This window comes from Strix aluco, chromosome 3 (genome assembly GCF_031877795.1).
Source record: "Strix aluco isolate bStrAlu1 chromosome 3, bStrAlu1.hap1, whole genome shotgun sequence".
NCBI lineage: Eukaryota > Metazoa > Chordata > Aves > Strigiformes > Strigidae > Strix > Strix aluco.
The window spans coordinates 18,995,529-19,009,957 of record NC_133933.1 but is presented as its reverse complement, the minus strand read 5'-3'; positions in this window follow the sequence as shown (position 1 = coordinate 19,009,957).

The window sequence follows — 14,429 nt, the reverse complement described above, 5'->3', positions numbered from 1 at the left end:
CTATTCATCCTTTTTCACATTTTATCTTTCTTAAGATCTTAATTTACCTTTGTCTGTTTCACTACCGTTACCCTATTTTGTTTTATTCTAATGAATTCCATCTGATTGCAGGGCGATTCTAACCATTTTTTAAAAAACATTACTGCTCCCCTATCCAAAAGTTTGATTGCAAATCATTGTATGGTGCCGTGACACAGGGCTGTCAAGAGTCACAACCAGTCAGTTTGATTCTGAAACAGTTAATATTCAAGCTACACAAACAGACTGTAAAGGAGAAGAAATATATACACGGAAATGATAGTTCTCATACAACTCTTAACTCTCACGCCTCTGCTGCATATTAGCAGCTAGATAGTTGATTCAAACCCTTCTCGATTACAATTTAATTATAGGATTATAAATGGGATGTCATTTAGCATTTTGACAGTCAAATTAACCACATCCATTACTTAACATATCAGCTTACACTGGTAAAGTCGCGTGCATAAAAGACAAATTATACTTATCCCGGGCATTCTTTACAGAGCCTGTTTTGTGTCTATGGCATTTCATGATAAGGCACTGAGAACAGATTTCAGGACTTCTTCTCCAGTTCTCCTTGAGCAGTCGGGGTGAGATTTTTGTCTTTTCAGGGGAAACATGTTCACAATTAATCCTGCTCATTTTTAAAACTGATGAGGATTTCAGCACTAGCACCTTGTGGTACAAGCTGTGGTGTCACTAACAAAAACAGGGATGTGTGAGAGGCAGTGAAGGAGCTATCTATAATCCAGAAATTAGATTGCTGGTCTCTCACGCAAGTAAAGGTCTGCCAGTACTCAGAAAATATCCCTGTCCTGGTTTAGCCAGGATATGGTTAAGTTTCCCCAGCAGTGGAGGCGAAGCTCTAGCCGGGTTATTCATATATCGTGCTGATGTCACGTCCGGGTGCCAGAGCGCGGGAAGAATCGGTGATTGCGTCATTGGCGCAGCCGGTCCTCTCACTGCTGTATCGGTATATATATATATCTTCCTCTGTTCATTGTTATCACTGTTATTGTTATTGTTGTTGTTTGTTGTGTTGCTGTTGCACTGTTGTATTAAACCTCTCCTTATCTCAGCCCCGGGGCTTTGTATTTCACTCCCTTTGTGGGGGAGGGGCAGTGGCTGTGTGGTCTCAGACCCCGGCAGGGACTAAACCACCACAATCCCTAATTCCAAAGACTGGTGAAAAAACAGAACATAAAGTTCAGAGCTGGGACTATAAATCCTTAGCGATCAGGAATTGACAAAAAAGAAGTGGCAAGATGGCATTGCTGAGAGGAGGGTGTTGCTATTCTGACCTTTATACATTTTATACTGGTTTCATGCTGACAGTACGGTTTCTATTTATTAGTTGTTGCTTCCAGTCAACAATGTTTGAAGTTTGCTACCAAAAGCAGAGTGGATGTCAGGTGTGGATGCACAAATAAACAGGAACTTACATCTTAGGAGGACAAAATTAAGACAGATCTTGTAAAGATGCAGGAAATGAGGAGCAATTCAGTGGAAGGCCATGTTTTGTTAGGTTCCACTTCTTAATCTTTAATCTGCAGTAGTAATGAGGACAAAGTTGAGAAGCGAAGTGAGAATGTGTGTTGTATGTCATCAAAACGTGTGGCTTATTATACTTATTTCTTGGGGTTTGTTTTGTTTTGTGTTTAACTTCATCTTAACAGTCTTTGGGATGGACTTTCTTCCCTGCTGATTCATTTGTTTCTATCTTGAAAGCCATTGTTTGTTTAGGGAATGCTACATTAGCTTTATTTTTCATTGATCATTGCTCAAAATGCCTTCCTCAATCTCTTAATGCTCTTTGCATTAACCAGCTAGGCCATGATGAAAAAGTACCTTGGGCTGATAATGTGCTATAAATAAGTCTGTACACTTCAATTTCAATACCCTATTAAATCTCTTTTGTAGTTCTAGCACTATTACTTCCCTTCTGTACTCACTTTAACAAACCCTAGTTTAGCTGTAGTATGTACATTTTTTTTCCTTTATTTTGCCTCATTCGAAGGCCACATCCTGAGGCACTGTCAACTGGCCTATCTCCATTTGCTTTCTGCCTTCAAGCAGAGAACCTGGCCAAAATTTATTCTTCTGATTTCACCAGAGCATGTGTCATGTTCTATTCGTTTCATAGTAGCAAGAAATATTTCTTTGTTAAAACATCTGGAGTAATTTTCTATTACTTGACTGATTTTTATTTCACATATGGTTCTATCCAGAAATGGAATGAGTGCATCATCAGTGATTATACTGGACACATTAATCTATTTCAGGGAACAGCATTTATGTATATCAGGTGTAAAGTGGAAATACACAAGTTCTTATGCTCCAAATGAAAACCCTGAAACCCTACCTCAGAGCTCTTCTCGCCATTAGAATCAATGCTTTTCCCAGCTAGAGAGGAAAGGGAAGGGGATTTGGTTTATGTTCTTTGAATTAGAAGCTCCAAAGGCTCTCTGCAATCTCAGAAACCTCAATAAATAAGATTCAGGCCTCAACTGTGTGATGTTGGTTTTATGCATAGATTTCACACAGTTCTTACAGTATCACAGTTAAAATCCTGATGAACCTGATCATGGGTCTTTTTAAACAATATGTCAAAAGCCCTTCCCCTTTCTGCTCCTGACAACAAACACCGCAGTGTTCATAACTCAGTCTCAGTCACAGTAACTACTGCTTTAAAGAATATAGGGATATCCCAAGCCTCTTTCTGCAGATTCTTTCCTTCCATTTCTCTCCACATAGTGATAACCAGAACTTTTAGCAAATATGCCCTGTTCCATGTTATCTAAAGCAGAAGGTCTGAAGCCCATAATCCAAAACATCATAGGTGAAGAACCACCAGTTTGGGGAGTACTAAACTGACCATGCCAGAATAGTCATGGGATCCAAATGGTCATGTTACTTTCAGTGCTCTAGGATGACAGAGATAGGGTCACACAGAAAATGAAAGCATCAGAAAGCATGGAAGGCTGTAATTTAAGAAGGAAGGTGTATATTGTCTGATGATCTGAACATGAAAAGTCCAAATATCCTTTCCTCTATTTGTGTTCTATGATGTGGAACATACCTCCTAACCTTCAGCTGTTTCTGACCAGGATGCATAGACAAGTAGCACCATGAGAGCTTGAGTAGTGGGCCACAAACAGGCAAAACTCAAGTCTGCCAACCAGTGCTGGTGGACACACAGGAGACTGCAGGTGAATTACAAACACCCTTTACATTGGCAAAACTTTAGAACTGCCATGGGTTTAGGGTATATTATAAATTTAATTGCAATTATTCACACACAACTGGAATGATTTATTTCATTTTTTCTGCTAAAGCTCATTTACCCTCTTTTAATGGCACCCCACATGGCTTGGCAAGGGCTACTTTTATTGCAACTTCATAATATAATTTCTGGAAAGCAGTCATTTTGGCATAGCGATATATGAGACTGCACCATATGGCACTTGCATGTAAAAGGTGATATAACTCCTTCATAGCATTATTAAATGTATATATTGTAAGAAATACAATGTATATCTTTTGTCACGTCTCCAGTGACTAAAAAATTCCCAAGTCTTTAAGTCTTGATTCTCATTACTGCCATGTCTGACAGTGCTAAAAGTGAGCTAAAATTTTGAGATCTTAAATTTAAGTTTCCACCCAAACTAAAAATTTTATTCAATGAGTTTGATTTCACTTAAAAAGGTAGAAACATAAAGAACCAAGGTGCATTATGCGGATCCCCATTTTTAAAGAATGACCGTGCAACTAGATCAAACTGGAGAACATCATACAACAGAAAAATAAATTTAATTTTATAAGGACTAAAAATTACTTTGTTTTGATATGTGCTTTTATAAGTCTGGATTGTTAAATAATAACGGGTCTCTGGCAGTTCTGGCACGTTCAACCTTCTGCCACAAATCATAAGCATAAGAAACTCTGGATTCCTAACCCTAACCCTTACACAAACCCTAACCCTAACCCCCTAACCCTAACCATAACCATAACCCTAACCACTAACACTAATCCTAACCACAACCATAAACATAATGACTCTAACCCTAACCCTAAGCACCTAACCCTAAAGCAAACCCCCTAAACACTAACCCCTAAACGTAATCCCTTACCCTAACACAAACCCCCTAACCCTAATCCCCTAAACCTAACCCTAATCCCTAAAACTAATCATAAGCCTGACCGTAAACCTGAATCCTAACGCTAACGTTAAACACTAACCTTAAACCTAAAAATAACCCTAACTCAAATCATAAACTCAAACCTTAAATCATAACACTAACCCTAATGCTAACCCCCTAACCCTAACTCCCTAACCCTAAACCTAACCGTAACCCCCTAAACCGAAACCTAACCCTAACCATAACCCTAAACCTACCCTTAACCATCTAACCCTAACCCTAACCCTAACCCCCTAAACATAACCCTGAACATAACCCCCTAACCCTTAACCTACCCAAACCCTAACCATCTAACCCTAACCCTAACCCTAACCCCCTAAACCTAACCCTGAATATAACCCCCTAAACCTTAACCTCTCCAAACCCTAACCATCTAAGACTAACACTAACCCTAACCACCTAACCCTAACACTAAAGATTAAGCCTAAACCCTAAACCTAAACGTAACCCTGACCACCTAACCCTAACCTAAACCCTAGCCATCTAACACTAACACTAACCGTAAACCTAAACCCTAACCCGCTACACCTAACACTAACCCTAACACATAACCCTAACCCTAAAGCTAACCCTAAGCCTGTACATAACACTAAACCTAACCTTAACCCTTAACCCTAAACCTAAATCTTGCCATACCCCTAACCCTAACCCCCTTACACGTAAACCTAACGCTAAATCTAACACTAACCCTATCCCTAAACCTAACCTTAACCTTAACCCTAAACACTAAACCTTACGCTGACACCATAACATGTAACCCTAACCCTAACACATAAGACTAACCCTAAATCCTAACCCTAATCCCTAACCCAATCCCTAAACCCTAACACTAACCCTAACCCCCTCACCCTAATGCTAAACCCTAACCCTAACCTCAATCCTAAACCTAACCAAACACTAACACGTAACCCTAACCATAAATCCTAACCTTAACCCTAACCCTAAGACTAACATTAATCCTAACACTAAACTGTAACTCTAACACTAACCCTAACACTCTAACCCCAACACTAACCCTAAACACTAACCCTAACAGGTAAGCCTAACCCTAAATCCTAACCCTAAAACAAGAACCCTAAACCCTAACACAAAACCTAAACCTAACCCTGACCCTTAACCTAACACTAACCCTAAAACTAACACGTAAGCCTAATCCGAAATCTAACCCTAATGCTATCCCTAACCCTAACCCTGACCCTAACACTAACCCTAACACTAAATCCTAATCCTAACACTAATCCTAAACCTAGCCCTGACCCTAAACCTAACCCTAACCCTAAACCTAACATGTAAACCTAACCCTAAATCTAACCCTAACGTTATCCCTAAACCTAACCCTAACCTTAACCGTAAAATCTAACCCACGCAATAAGACTAACCCTAAACATAACCCTAACCTTATCCCTAACCGTAAACGTAACCATAACCCTAACCCTAATCCTTACCCTAACACTAACCCTAACCCCAACACTAACCCTGAACCCTAACCCTAACGCTAATCCTAACCCTGACCCTAAACCTAACCCTAACCCCAAAACTAACACACAAGCCTTACCCTAAATGTAACACTAATGCTATCCCTAACCCTAATCCTAACAGTAACCCTAAATTTAAACCTAAATCCTGACCATAACCCTTACCCTAACATTAATCCTAACAATAATCATAAGTCCAAACACCTAACACTAACCCTAACTCTAACCATGATGCTAAAATTAATCCTAACGCACTAACCCTAACCATAACCCTAACCGTAAACACTGACACGTAATTCTAACCCTAAATTTAAACCTAAACCTATCACTAAATTTAACCCCTAAGTTTAACCCTAACTTTAACACTAAGACGTAAACTTAACCCTAAATCTAGCCCTAACCCTATCCCTAACCCTAACCCTAAACCTAACTTAAATCTAAACCCTAACCATAACCCTTACCCTAAACCTAACACTAACACTAATCCTCAATACCTCACCATAACCCTAACCCTATGCCTAACCCTAACCCTACCACTAACACAATAACCCTACCATGTAACCCTAACCTAAATCTGAATCTAACCCTAACCTAACCCTACACCTAACCCTAACCCTAACCCTAAACACTAGCCCTAACCCTAAACCTAACCCTAAAACTAAGCCTATCCCTAAACGTAACCCTAACACTAACCCTAACCATAAACCCTAATCCTAACACTAACTTTAAACCTAAGCCTAACAATACAACCGAAACTTAAATCTAACCCTAAATCTATCACTAACCCTAAACATATCCTTAACCGTAAACCCTAAACCTAACCCTAACCCTAACCCCAATCCTAATACTAACCCTAACCCTAAACCTAACCCTAAATATAAACCTAAGCCTAAACACCTAACACTAACCCTAACTCTAACCCTAACCCTAAACATAACCCTAACCCAATAATCCTAACCCTAAACCTAACACGTAACAATAACTCTAAATCTAAAGCTAACCCTATCCCTAACCCTAACCCTAACCTTAACCCTAACCCTAACACGTAATCCTAAAACTAAATCTAACCCTAACCCTAACCCTATCCCTAACCCTAATCCTAAACCTAAATTTAAACCTAAACCCTAACCCAAACCCTGACCCTAACCCTAACCCTAACCCTGACTATAATCCTACGCACCTAACACTAAGCCTAATCCTCTGCCTAAGCCTAAACCTAACCCTAACCCTAAAACACTAACCCTAAACTTAACACTAAACCTAAGCCTAAGCCTAACCCTAAACCTAACCCTAACACTAACACTAACCCTAACCCTAAACCCTAAGCCTAACACTAATACTAACCCTAACCCTAACACTAAAACTAAAACCTAAACCTAAAACTAACCCTAAGTCTAAACCTAACCGTAACCTAAATCCTAACCTTAAACCTAAACCTAGCCCTAACCGTAACTGTAACCCTAACCCTAACCCTAAACCTAACCCTGACCCTAACATAAACCCTAATCTTAAGACTAAACATAAACCTAAACCTAACCCTAACCGTAACCCTAACACTAAATATAACCCTAACCCTAACACGAAAATGTAACTCTAACCTAAACCTAACCCTAACCCTATCCCTAAAACTAACCCTATACCTAACCGTAACACTAACACTAACCCTAACATAAACCCTAACCCTCAGACTAACCATAAAACTAAAACTAACCTTAACCGTAAACCTAACACTAAACATAACCCTAACCCTAAGAGCTAGCCCTAACCCTAACCCAAAAATGTAACCCTAACCCTAAATCTAACCGTAACCCTATCCCTAAACCTAACCCTAATCCTAACCCTAAACCTAACCATAACACTAACCTAAGACTAAAACCTGATCCTAACCCTAACTCTAACACTAACTGTAACACTAATCCTAACCTCCTGATCCTAACCTCCTAAGCCTAACCGCAACAGTAACCGTAACCATGATTTTAAAACTACATCCTAAACCTAACACTAACACATAATCCTAAACCTAACCCTCTCCATAAACCTAGACCTATCCCTTACCCTAACCACAAAGCTAACCATAACCCTATTCCTAACCCTTACACTGACCCTAAAACTAACACAAAACCTAAACCCTAACCCTAACAAAAAACCTAACCCTAAGACTAACACTATCCCTAACCCTAACCCAGTAACCGTAACACTAACCCTAACTTTAACCCTAAACCCTAACCATAACCCTTACCCTAACATTAACCCTAACGATAACCCTAAGCCTAAACACCTAACAATAAACCTAACTCTAAACCTAACCCTAAACCTGACCCTAACCCAATACCCCTAACCCTATCCCTAAACTTAACATGTAACCGTAACGCTAACCTTATCCCTATCCCTATCCTAACACTAACACGTAAACATAATCCTAAATCAAACACTAACCCTCTCCCAAACCATAACCCTAAACCTAACATTGAAGGTAAAACCTAACCCTAAACCATACCCTAACTCTTATCCTAACGATAACTCTAACACGAAACCCTAAACCTAAATCTAACCCGAAACCTATACCTAACCCTAACACTATCCCTAACACTAACCCTAAACCAATCCCTAAATCTACCACTCAACCCCATCCCTAACCAAAACCCTAACCCTAAGCCTAACACTAACCCTAAACGTAAACCTAAACCCTAAAAATAACCCTTACCCTAATATTATCCCTAAACATCTACCTAAGCCTAAACACCTAACACTAACCCTAACTCTAACCCAAAACATAAAGCTAATCCACTAACCCTAACCATAACATATAACTCTAACCCTAAAACTAAACCTAAGCCTATCCCTAACCCTAACAGGTAACCGTAAAACTAAATCTAACCCTAAACCTATCCCTAACCATAAACTTAAAACTAACCTTAAACCTAAACCCTAACCCTAACCCTTACCCTAATCCTAACCATAAATCTAATACTAAACACCTAATCCTAAACCTAAACCTATGACTAAGCCTAACCCTAACCCTAACACACTAACCCTAACACGTAACCATAACCCTAAATATAACACTAACCCTATCCCTAACCCTAACCCACTAAACCTAAACCTAACACCTAAAACTAACCCTGAATCTAAACCTAACCCTATCCCTAACACAAAAACTAAACTTAAACCCTAAATGTAACCTTAAATCTAATCCTAACCCTAATCCTATACCTAAGACTCTCCCTAAATGTAACCCTAAACCTAACCTAAACCTAAACCCTAACCCTAACCCTTACCCTAACCCTAATCCTAAACCTAAGCCTAACCCTAATCCTCAACACCTAACCCTAAACCTAACCCTATGCCTAATCCTAAACCTAACACGAACCCCTCTACTAAAGATAACCCTAACACAATCCCTACCCATAAACCTAAAACTAACCTTAACAGTAAAGAATTACACTAACCATAACCCTAACCCTAACACTAACCCTAAACCTTAATAACCTTTACTTTACTTTACTTTATGTTAACCCTAAATATAAACCTAAGCCTAAACACCTAACACTAACCCTAACTCTAACCCTAACACGTAACTCTAACCCTAAACCTAAGCCTAAGCCTATCCCTAATCCTAAAGCTAACCCTAACCCTAACTTTAACCCTAACACGCAACCATAATACTAAATCTAACCCTAACCCTATACATAAACCTAACCCGAAACCTAACCTTAAACCTAAAACCTAAACCTTACCCTAACCCTAACACTAACACTAACCCTAATCCTCAACACCTAACCCTAACCCTATGCCTAAACCTAACCCTAATCCTTACCCTAACCCTAACACACTAACCCTAACACGTAATCCTAAAACTAAAAGTAACCCTAACCCTAATTCTAACCCTAACCCACTAACCCTAACCCTTACCCTAACCCTAACCCTAACAGTAATCCTCAACACCTAACTCTAACTCTAACCCTATGTCTAACACTAACCCTAACACTAACAAAAACACACTAGCCCTAACACGTAACCGTAACCCTAAATCTGAATATAACCCTATCCCTGACCCTACCTCTAATCCTAAACTTAACACTAAATCCTAACCCTAAACCTAAACATAAACCTAACCCTAAACCTATCCCAAACAGTAACCCTAAACCGAACCCTAACCCTAACCGTAACACTAACCCCAAACATAAACAATAGACCTAACACTAACTCTAACCGTAGACCTAACCCTAAACGTAACCCTAAACCTATCCCTAACCCTAACACTAAACCTAATCCCTAACTATAACTGTAAACCTAAACCATAACCCTAACACTAAACCTAACCCTAACACTAACCTTAACTGTCACATGTAAACATAACCCCAAATCTAACCCTAACCCTATACCTAAAAATAACCGTAAAACCTAACCCTAAAGCTAACCCTAACCCTATCCCTAACCCTACACCTATCCATAACCTTAACCCTAAACCATAGCTCTAACCCGAAACCTAACCCTAACCCTATGCCTAACCCTAACCCTAAAACCTATCCCTAACCGTAACACAAACCCTAACAGTAACCCTAAAATTAACCCTACACCATAACAATGTCCCTTACCCTAACATTAAACATAAATCTAAGCCTAAACACCTAACACTAACCCTAACTCTATCCCTAAACCTAAACTTAACCCTAACCCACTAAACCTAACCCTAGCCCTAACAAGTAACACTAAGTCTAAACCTAAGCCTATCCCTAACCCTAACCATAACACTAACCCTAACCTTAACCCTAACCCTAACAGGTAACCGTAAAATTAACTCTAATCCTAACCCTATCTCTAACCCTAAAACTAAACCTCACCTTAAATGTAAACACTAAACCTAACCCTTACCCTAACCCTAACACTAACCCTAATCCTAAACACCTAATCCTAAACCTAAACCTAAACCTAACACTAAGTATATAGTTAAAACTAAACCCTAAACCTAACCCTAACTCTAATCCTAAACACTTAACCCTAAACCTATGTCTAAGCCTAACCCTTCCCCTAACACACTTACCATAACACGTAACCCTACCCTAAATCTAACACTAACCCTAACATTAACAGTAATCCAATAAACCTATCCCTGACACTAACACCTAAACCTAACCCTAAATCTAACCCTAAACCTATCCTTAATGCTAACCCAAACAAACCCTAACATTAAACTTAAAAAATAATCCTAACCCTAAACCTAACCCTAACCCTAACCCTAAACATAAACCTATCCTAACCGTAACCATAACACTAACCCTAACACTAATCCTAACACTAACCCTAAACATAAATCATAAACCTAACAGTAACCATATACCTAACCCTAAACCCTACCACTAAACCTAACCCTAAAACTAACCTTAACCCCAACCCTACCCCTAAATGTATACCCAACGTAGCACTAAACATAAACCTAACACTAACACTAAATATAAAACCTAACCCTAACACTAACGATAACCATAACATTAACTCTAACCCTAAACACTAACCCTAACCCTAAACCTAACCCTATTCCTAAACCTAACAATAACCATAACCTTAAAGGTAAAACCTAACACTAACCCTAAACCCTAACTCTAACACTAAACTTAAACCCAAACCTAACCCTAACCCTATTCCTAAACCTAACACTAACCCTAACCTTAAACGTAAAAACTGACACTAACCCTAACCCTAAACGCTAACCCTGACACTAAACCTAAACCCAACCCTAAACCTAACCCTAACCCTATTCCTAAATCTAACACTAACACTAACCTTAAACGTAAAACCTAACACTAAACCTAACCCTAACCCTAACATTAACCTAACCCTAACCCTAACCCTAACTCCCCAACCCTAACCCTAACCCCTACCCCTAACCCTAACCCTAAACCTAACACCTAACACCTAATATTAACAATAACCCTAACCCTGAACCTAAACCTTATCCTAACCCTAACCTTAATAGTAACCCTAACCCTAATGAATGTAACACCAAATCTAACCCAAACCCTAACCCTAACCCTAATATGAACCCTAACCCTAAACCTAAAACTATCCCTTACACTAACCACGATTCCTAACCCTAACCCCAACACAAAGCCCTAAACTTAACCCTAACCCTAAACCTAATCCTCGCCCTGATCCTAAACCTAAACCTAACCCTAAATGCTAACAATAACACTAAACCTAACCCTAACTCTAACACAACCCAAACCTAAATCTCACGCTGACACTCACCCTCAACCTAACCGTGAACCTAAACCTAAACCCTCACCTTAACCCTAACACTAAACCTAATCCTAACCCTAACTCTAACCCTTACCCTAACCCCGAAACCTAACACTAATACTAACCCTAACCCTAACCGTAACCCTAAACATAACCCTAACTCTAACCCTAAACCTATCCTAAACGTAACCATAACACTAACCCTAACACTAAACCTAACACTAACCCTAAACATAAATCATAATCCTAACACTAACCATATACCTAACCCTAAAACTAAACCCTAAGACTAAACCTAACCCTAAAACTAACCTTAACCCCAACCTTACCCCTAGATGTATACCCAACGTAACACTAAACCTAAACCTAACACTAACACTAAATATAAAACCTAACCCTAACACTAACGATAACCCTAACACTAACCCTAAACCCTAACCCTAACCGTAACCCTATTCCTAAACTTAATACTAACAGTAACCTTAAACATAAAACCTAACACTAAAATCTAACCCTAAACTTAACCCTAATACTAAGCCTCACCCTAACCATTACACTAACCCTAATCTGAAACCTAACCCTCATCCTCACCCTAACCCTAATCCTAGCCCTAACCATCACCCTAACCATAACCGTAACCCTAACATAACCCCAAACCTAACCTAAACCCTCTCCCTAACCCTAACCCTAACCCTGACTCTAACACTAATCCTAATCCTAACCCTCACCCTCAACCTCAACCTAATCCTAAAGATAACCCTAACCCTAACCCCTAAACCTAACCATCAACCTAACCCTAACATTAATCCCTATCGTAAGCCTCATCCTAACCCTCATCCTAAACCTACCCCTAACCCTAACCCTAACACTAACCCTAACCCTAACCTTAATACTAACCCTAACATAAATCGAAACCTAAACCTAACACTAACTCTAACCGTAAAACCTAATGCTAACTCTACCCTAAACCTAACCCTTAACCCTACACCTAACCCTAACCCTAAACCTAAACCTAACCCTAACCCAAACCCCCACCCTAACCCTAACCCTAACCCTAACCCTAACCCTAACCCTAACCCTATCCCTTATGAACATAACCCCTAACCCTAACTCTAACCCTAACTCTAACCCTAACCCTAAACCCTAACCATAACCATAACCATATTCCTAACCTAACCCTAAACGTAGCCCTAACCCTAACCCTAAACCCTAACGCCCTAAACCTAACCCTAAACCTAACACCCTAAAACTAACCCTAACCCTAACCCTAAACCTAACACTAACCCTAAACCTAAAGCTAACCTGTAACCCTAAACTTAACCCTAACCCTAACCCTAACCCCCTCACCCTAAACCTAACCCTAACCCTAAACCAAAAGCTAACCCGTAACCCTAACCCTAACCCTAAACCTAACCCTAACTCTAAACCTAAAATTAATCCTAAACCCTAAACCTAACCCCAACCCTAAACCTAACAATACCAATAACACCCGAACACTAAGGCTAACACTAATTCTAAGCCTAACGCCCTCACCCTAACCCTAACCCATAACCCTAACCCTAACCCTAAACGTAACCACTAACCCTAACACTAACTAGAACCCTAATGCCCTAACCCGAAATCTAACCATAACCCTAACCCTAACGCCCTAACCCTAACCCTAACGCTAACGCCCTAACCCTAACCCTAACCCTAACACCCTAAAACTGAACCTAAACCTAACCCTAAACCTAACACTAACCGTAAAACTAAAGCTAATCTGTAACCCTAAACTTAACCCTAACCCTAACACTAACCCTAACCCTAACCCCCTAACCCTAAACCTAACCATAACCCTAAACCTAAAGCTAATCTGTAACGCTAACTCTAAGCCTAACCCTAACCATAACTCTAACCATAACCCTAACCCTAACTCTAAGCCTAAAATTAATCCTAAACCCTAACCCTAACCCTAAACCTAACCCTAACCCTAACCATAACCATAACCATAAACTGAACTCTAACCACAAACCTAACCCTAACCCTAACTCTAACCCTAACCATAACCCTAACCCTAACGCCCTAAACCTAACCCTAACTCTAACTCTAACCCTAACACCGTAAACCTAACCGCAAACTCCTAAACCTAAACGTAACCCTAACCCTAACCCTAACGCCCTAACCCTAACCCTAACCCTAACACTAATCCTAACCGTAACCCTAACCCTAACCCTAAACCTTACCCTAACACTAACATTAATGCCCTACTCCTAACCCTAACCGTAACCCTAACCCTAACCCTAACACCTGACCCCTAACCCTAGCACTGACACTAAAGCTAACCCCCTAACCCTAACCCTAAACCTAACCCTAACACTAACGCCCTAACCCTAACTCTAACCCTAACCCTAACCCTAACCCTAACCCGAACCCTAACACTAACGCCCTAACACTAAACCTAACCCTAAACCTAACCCTAATCCTAAACCCTAACTCCCTAACCCTAGCGCTAACA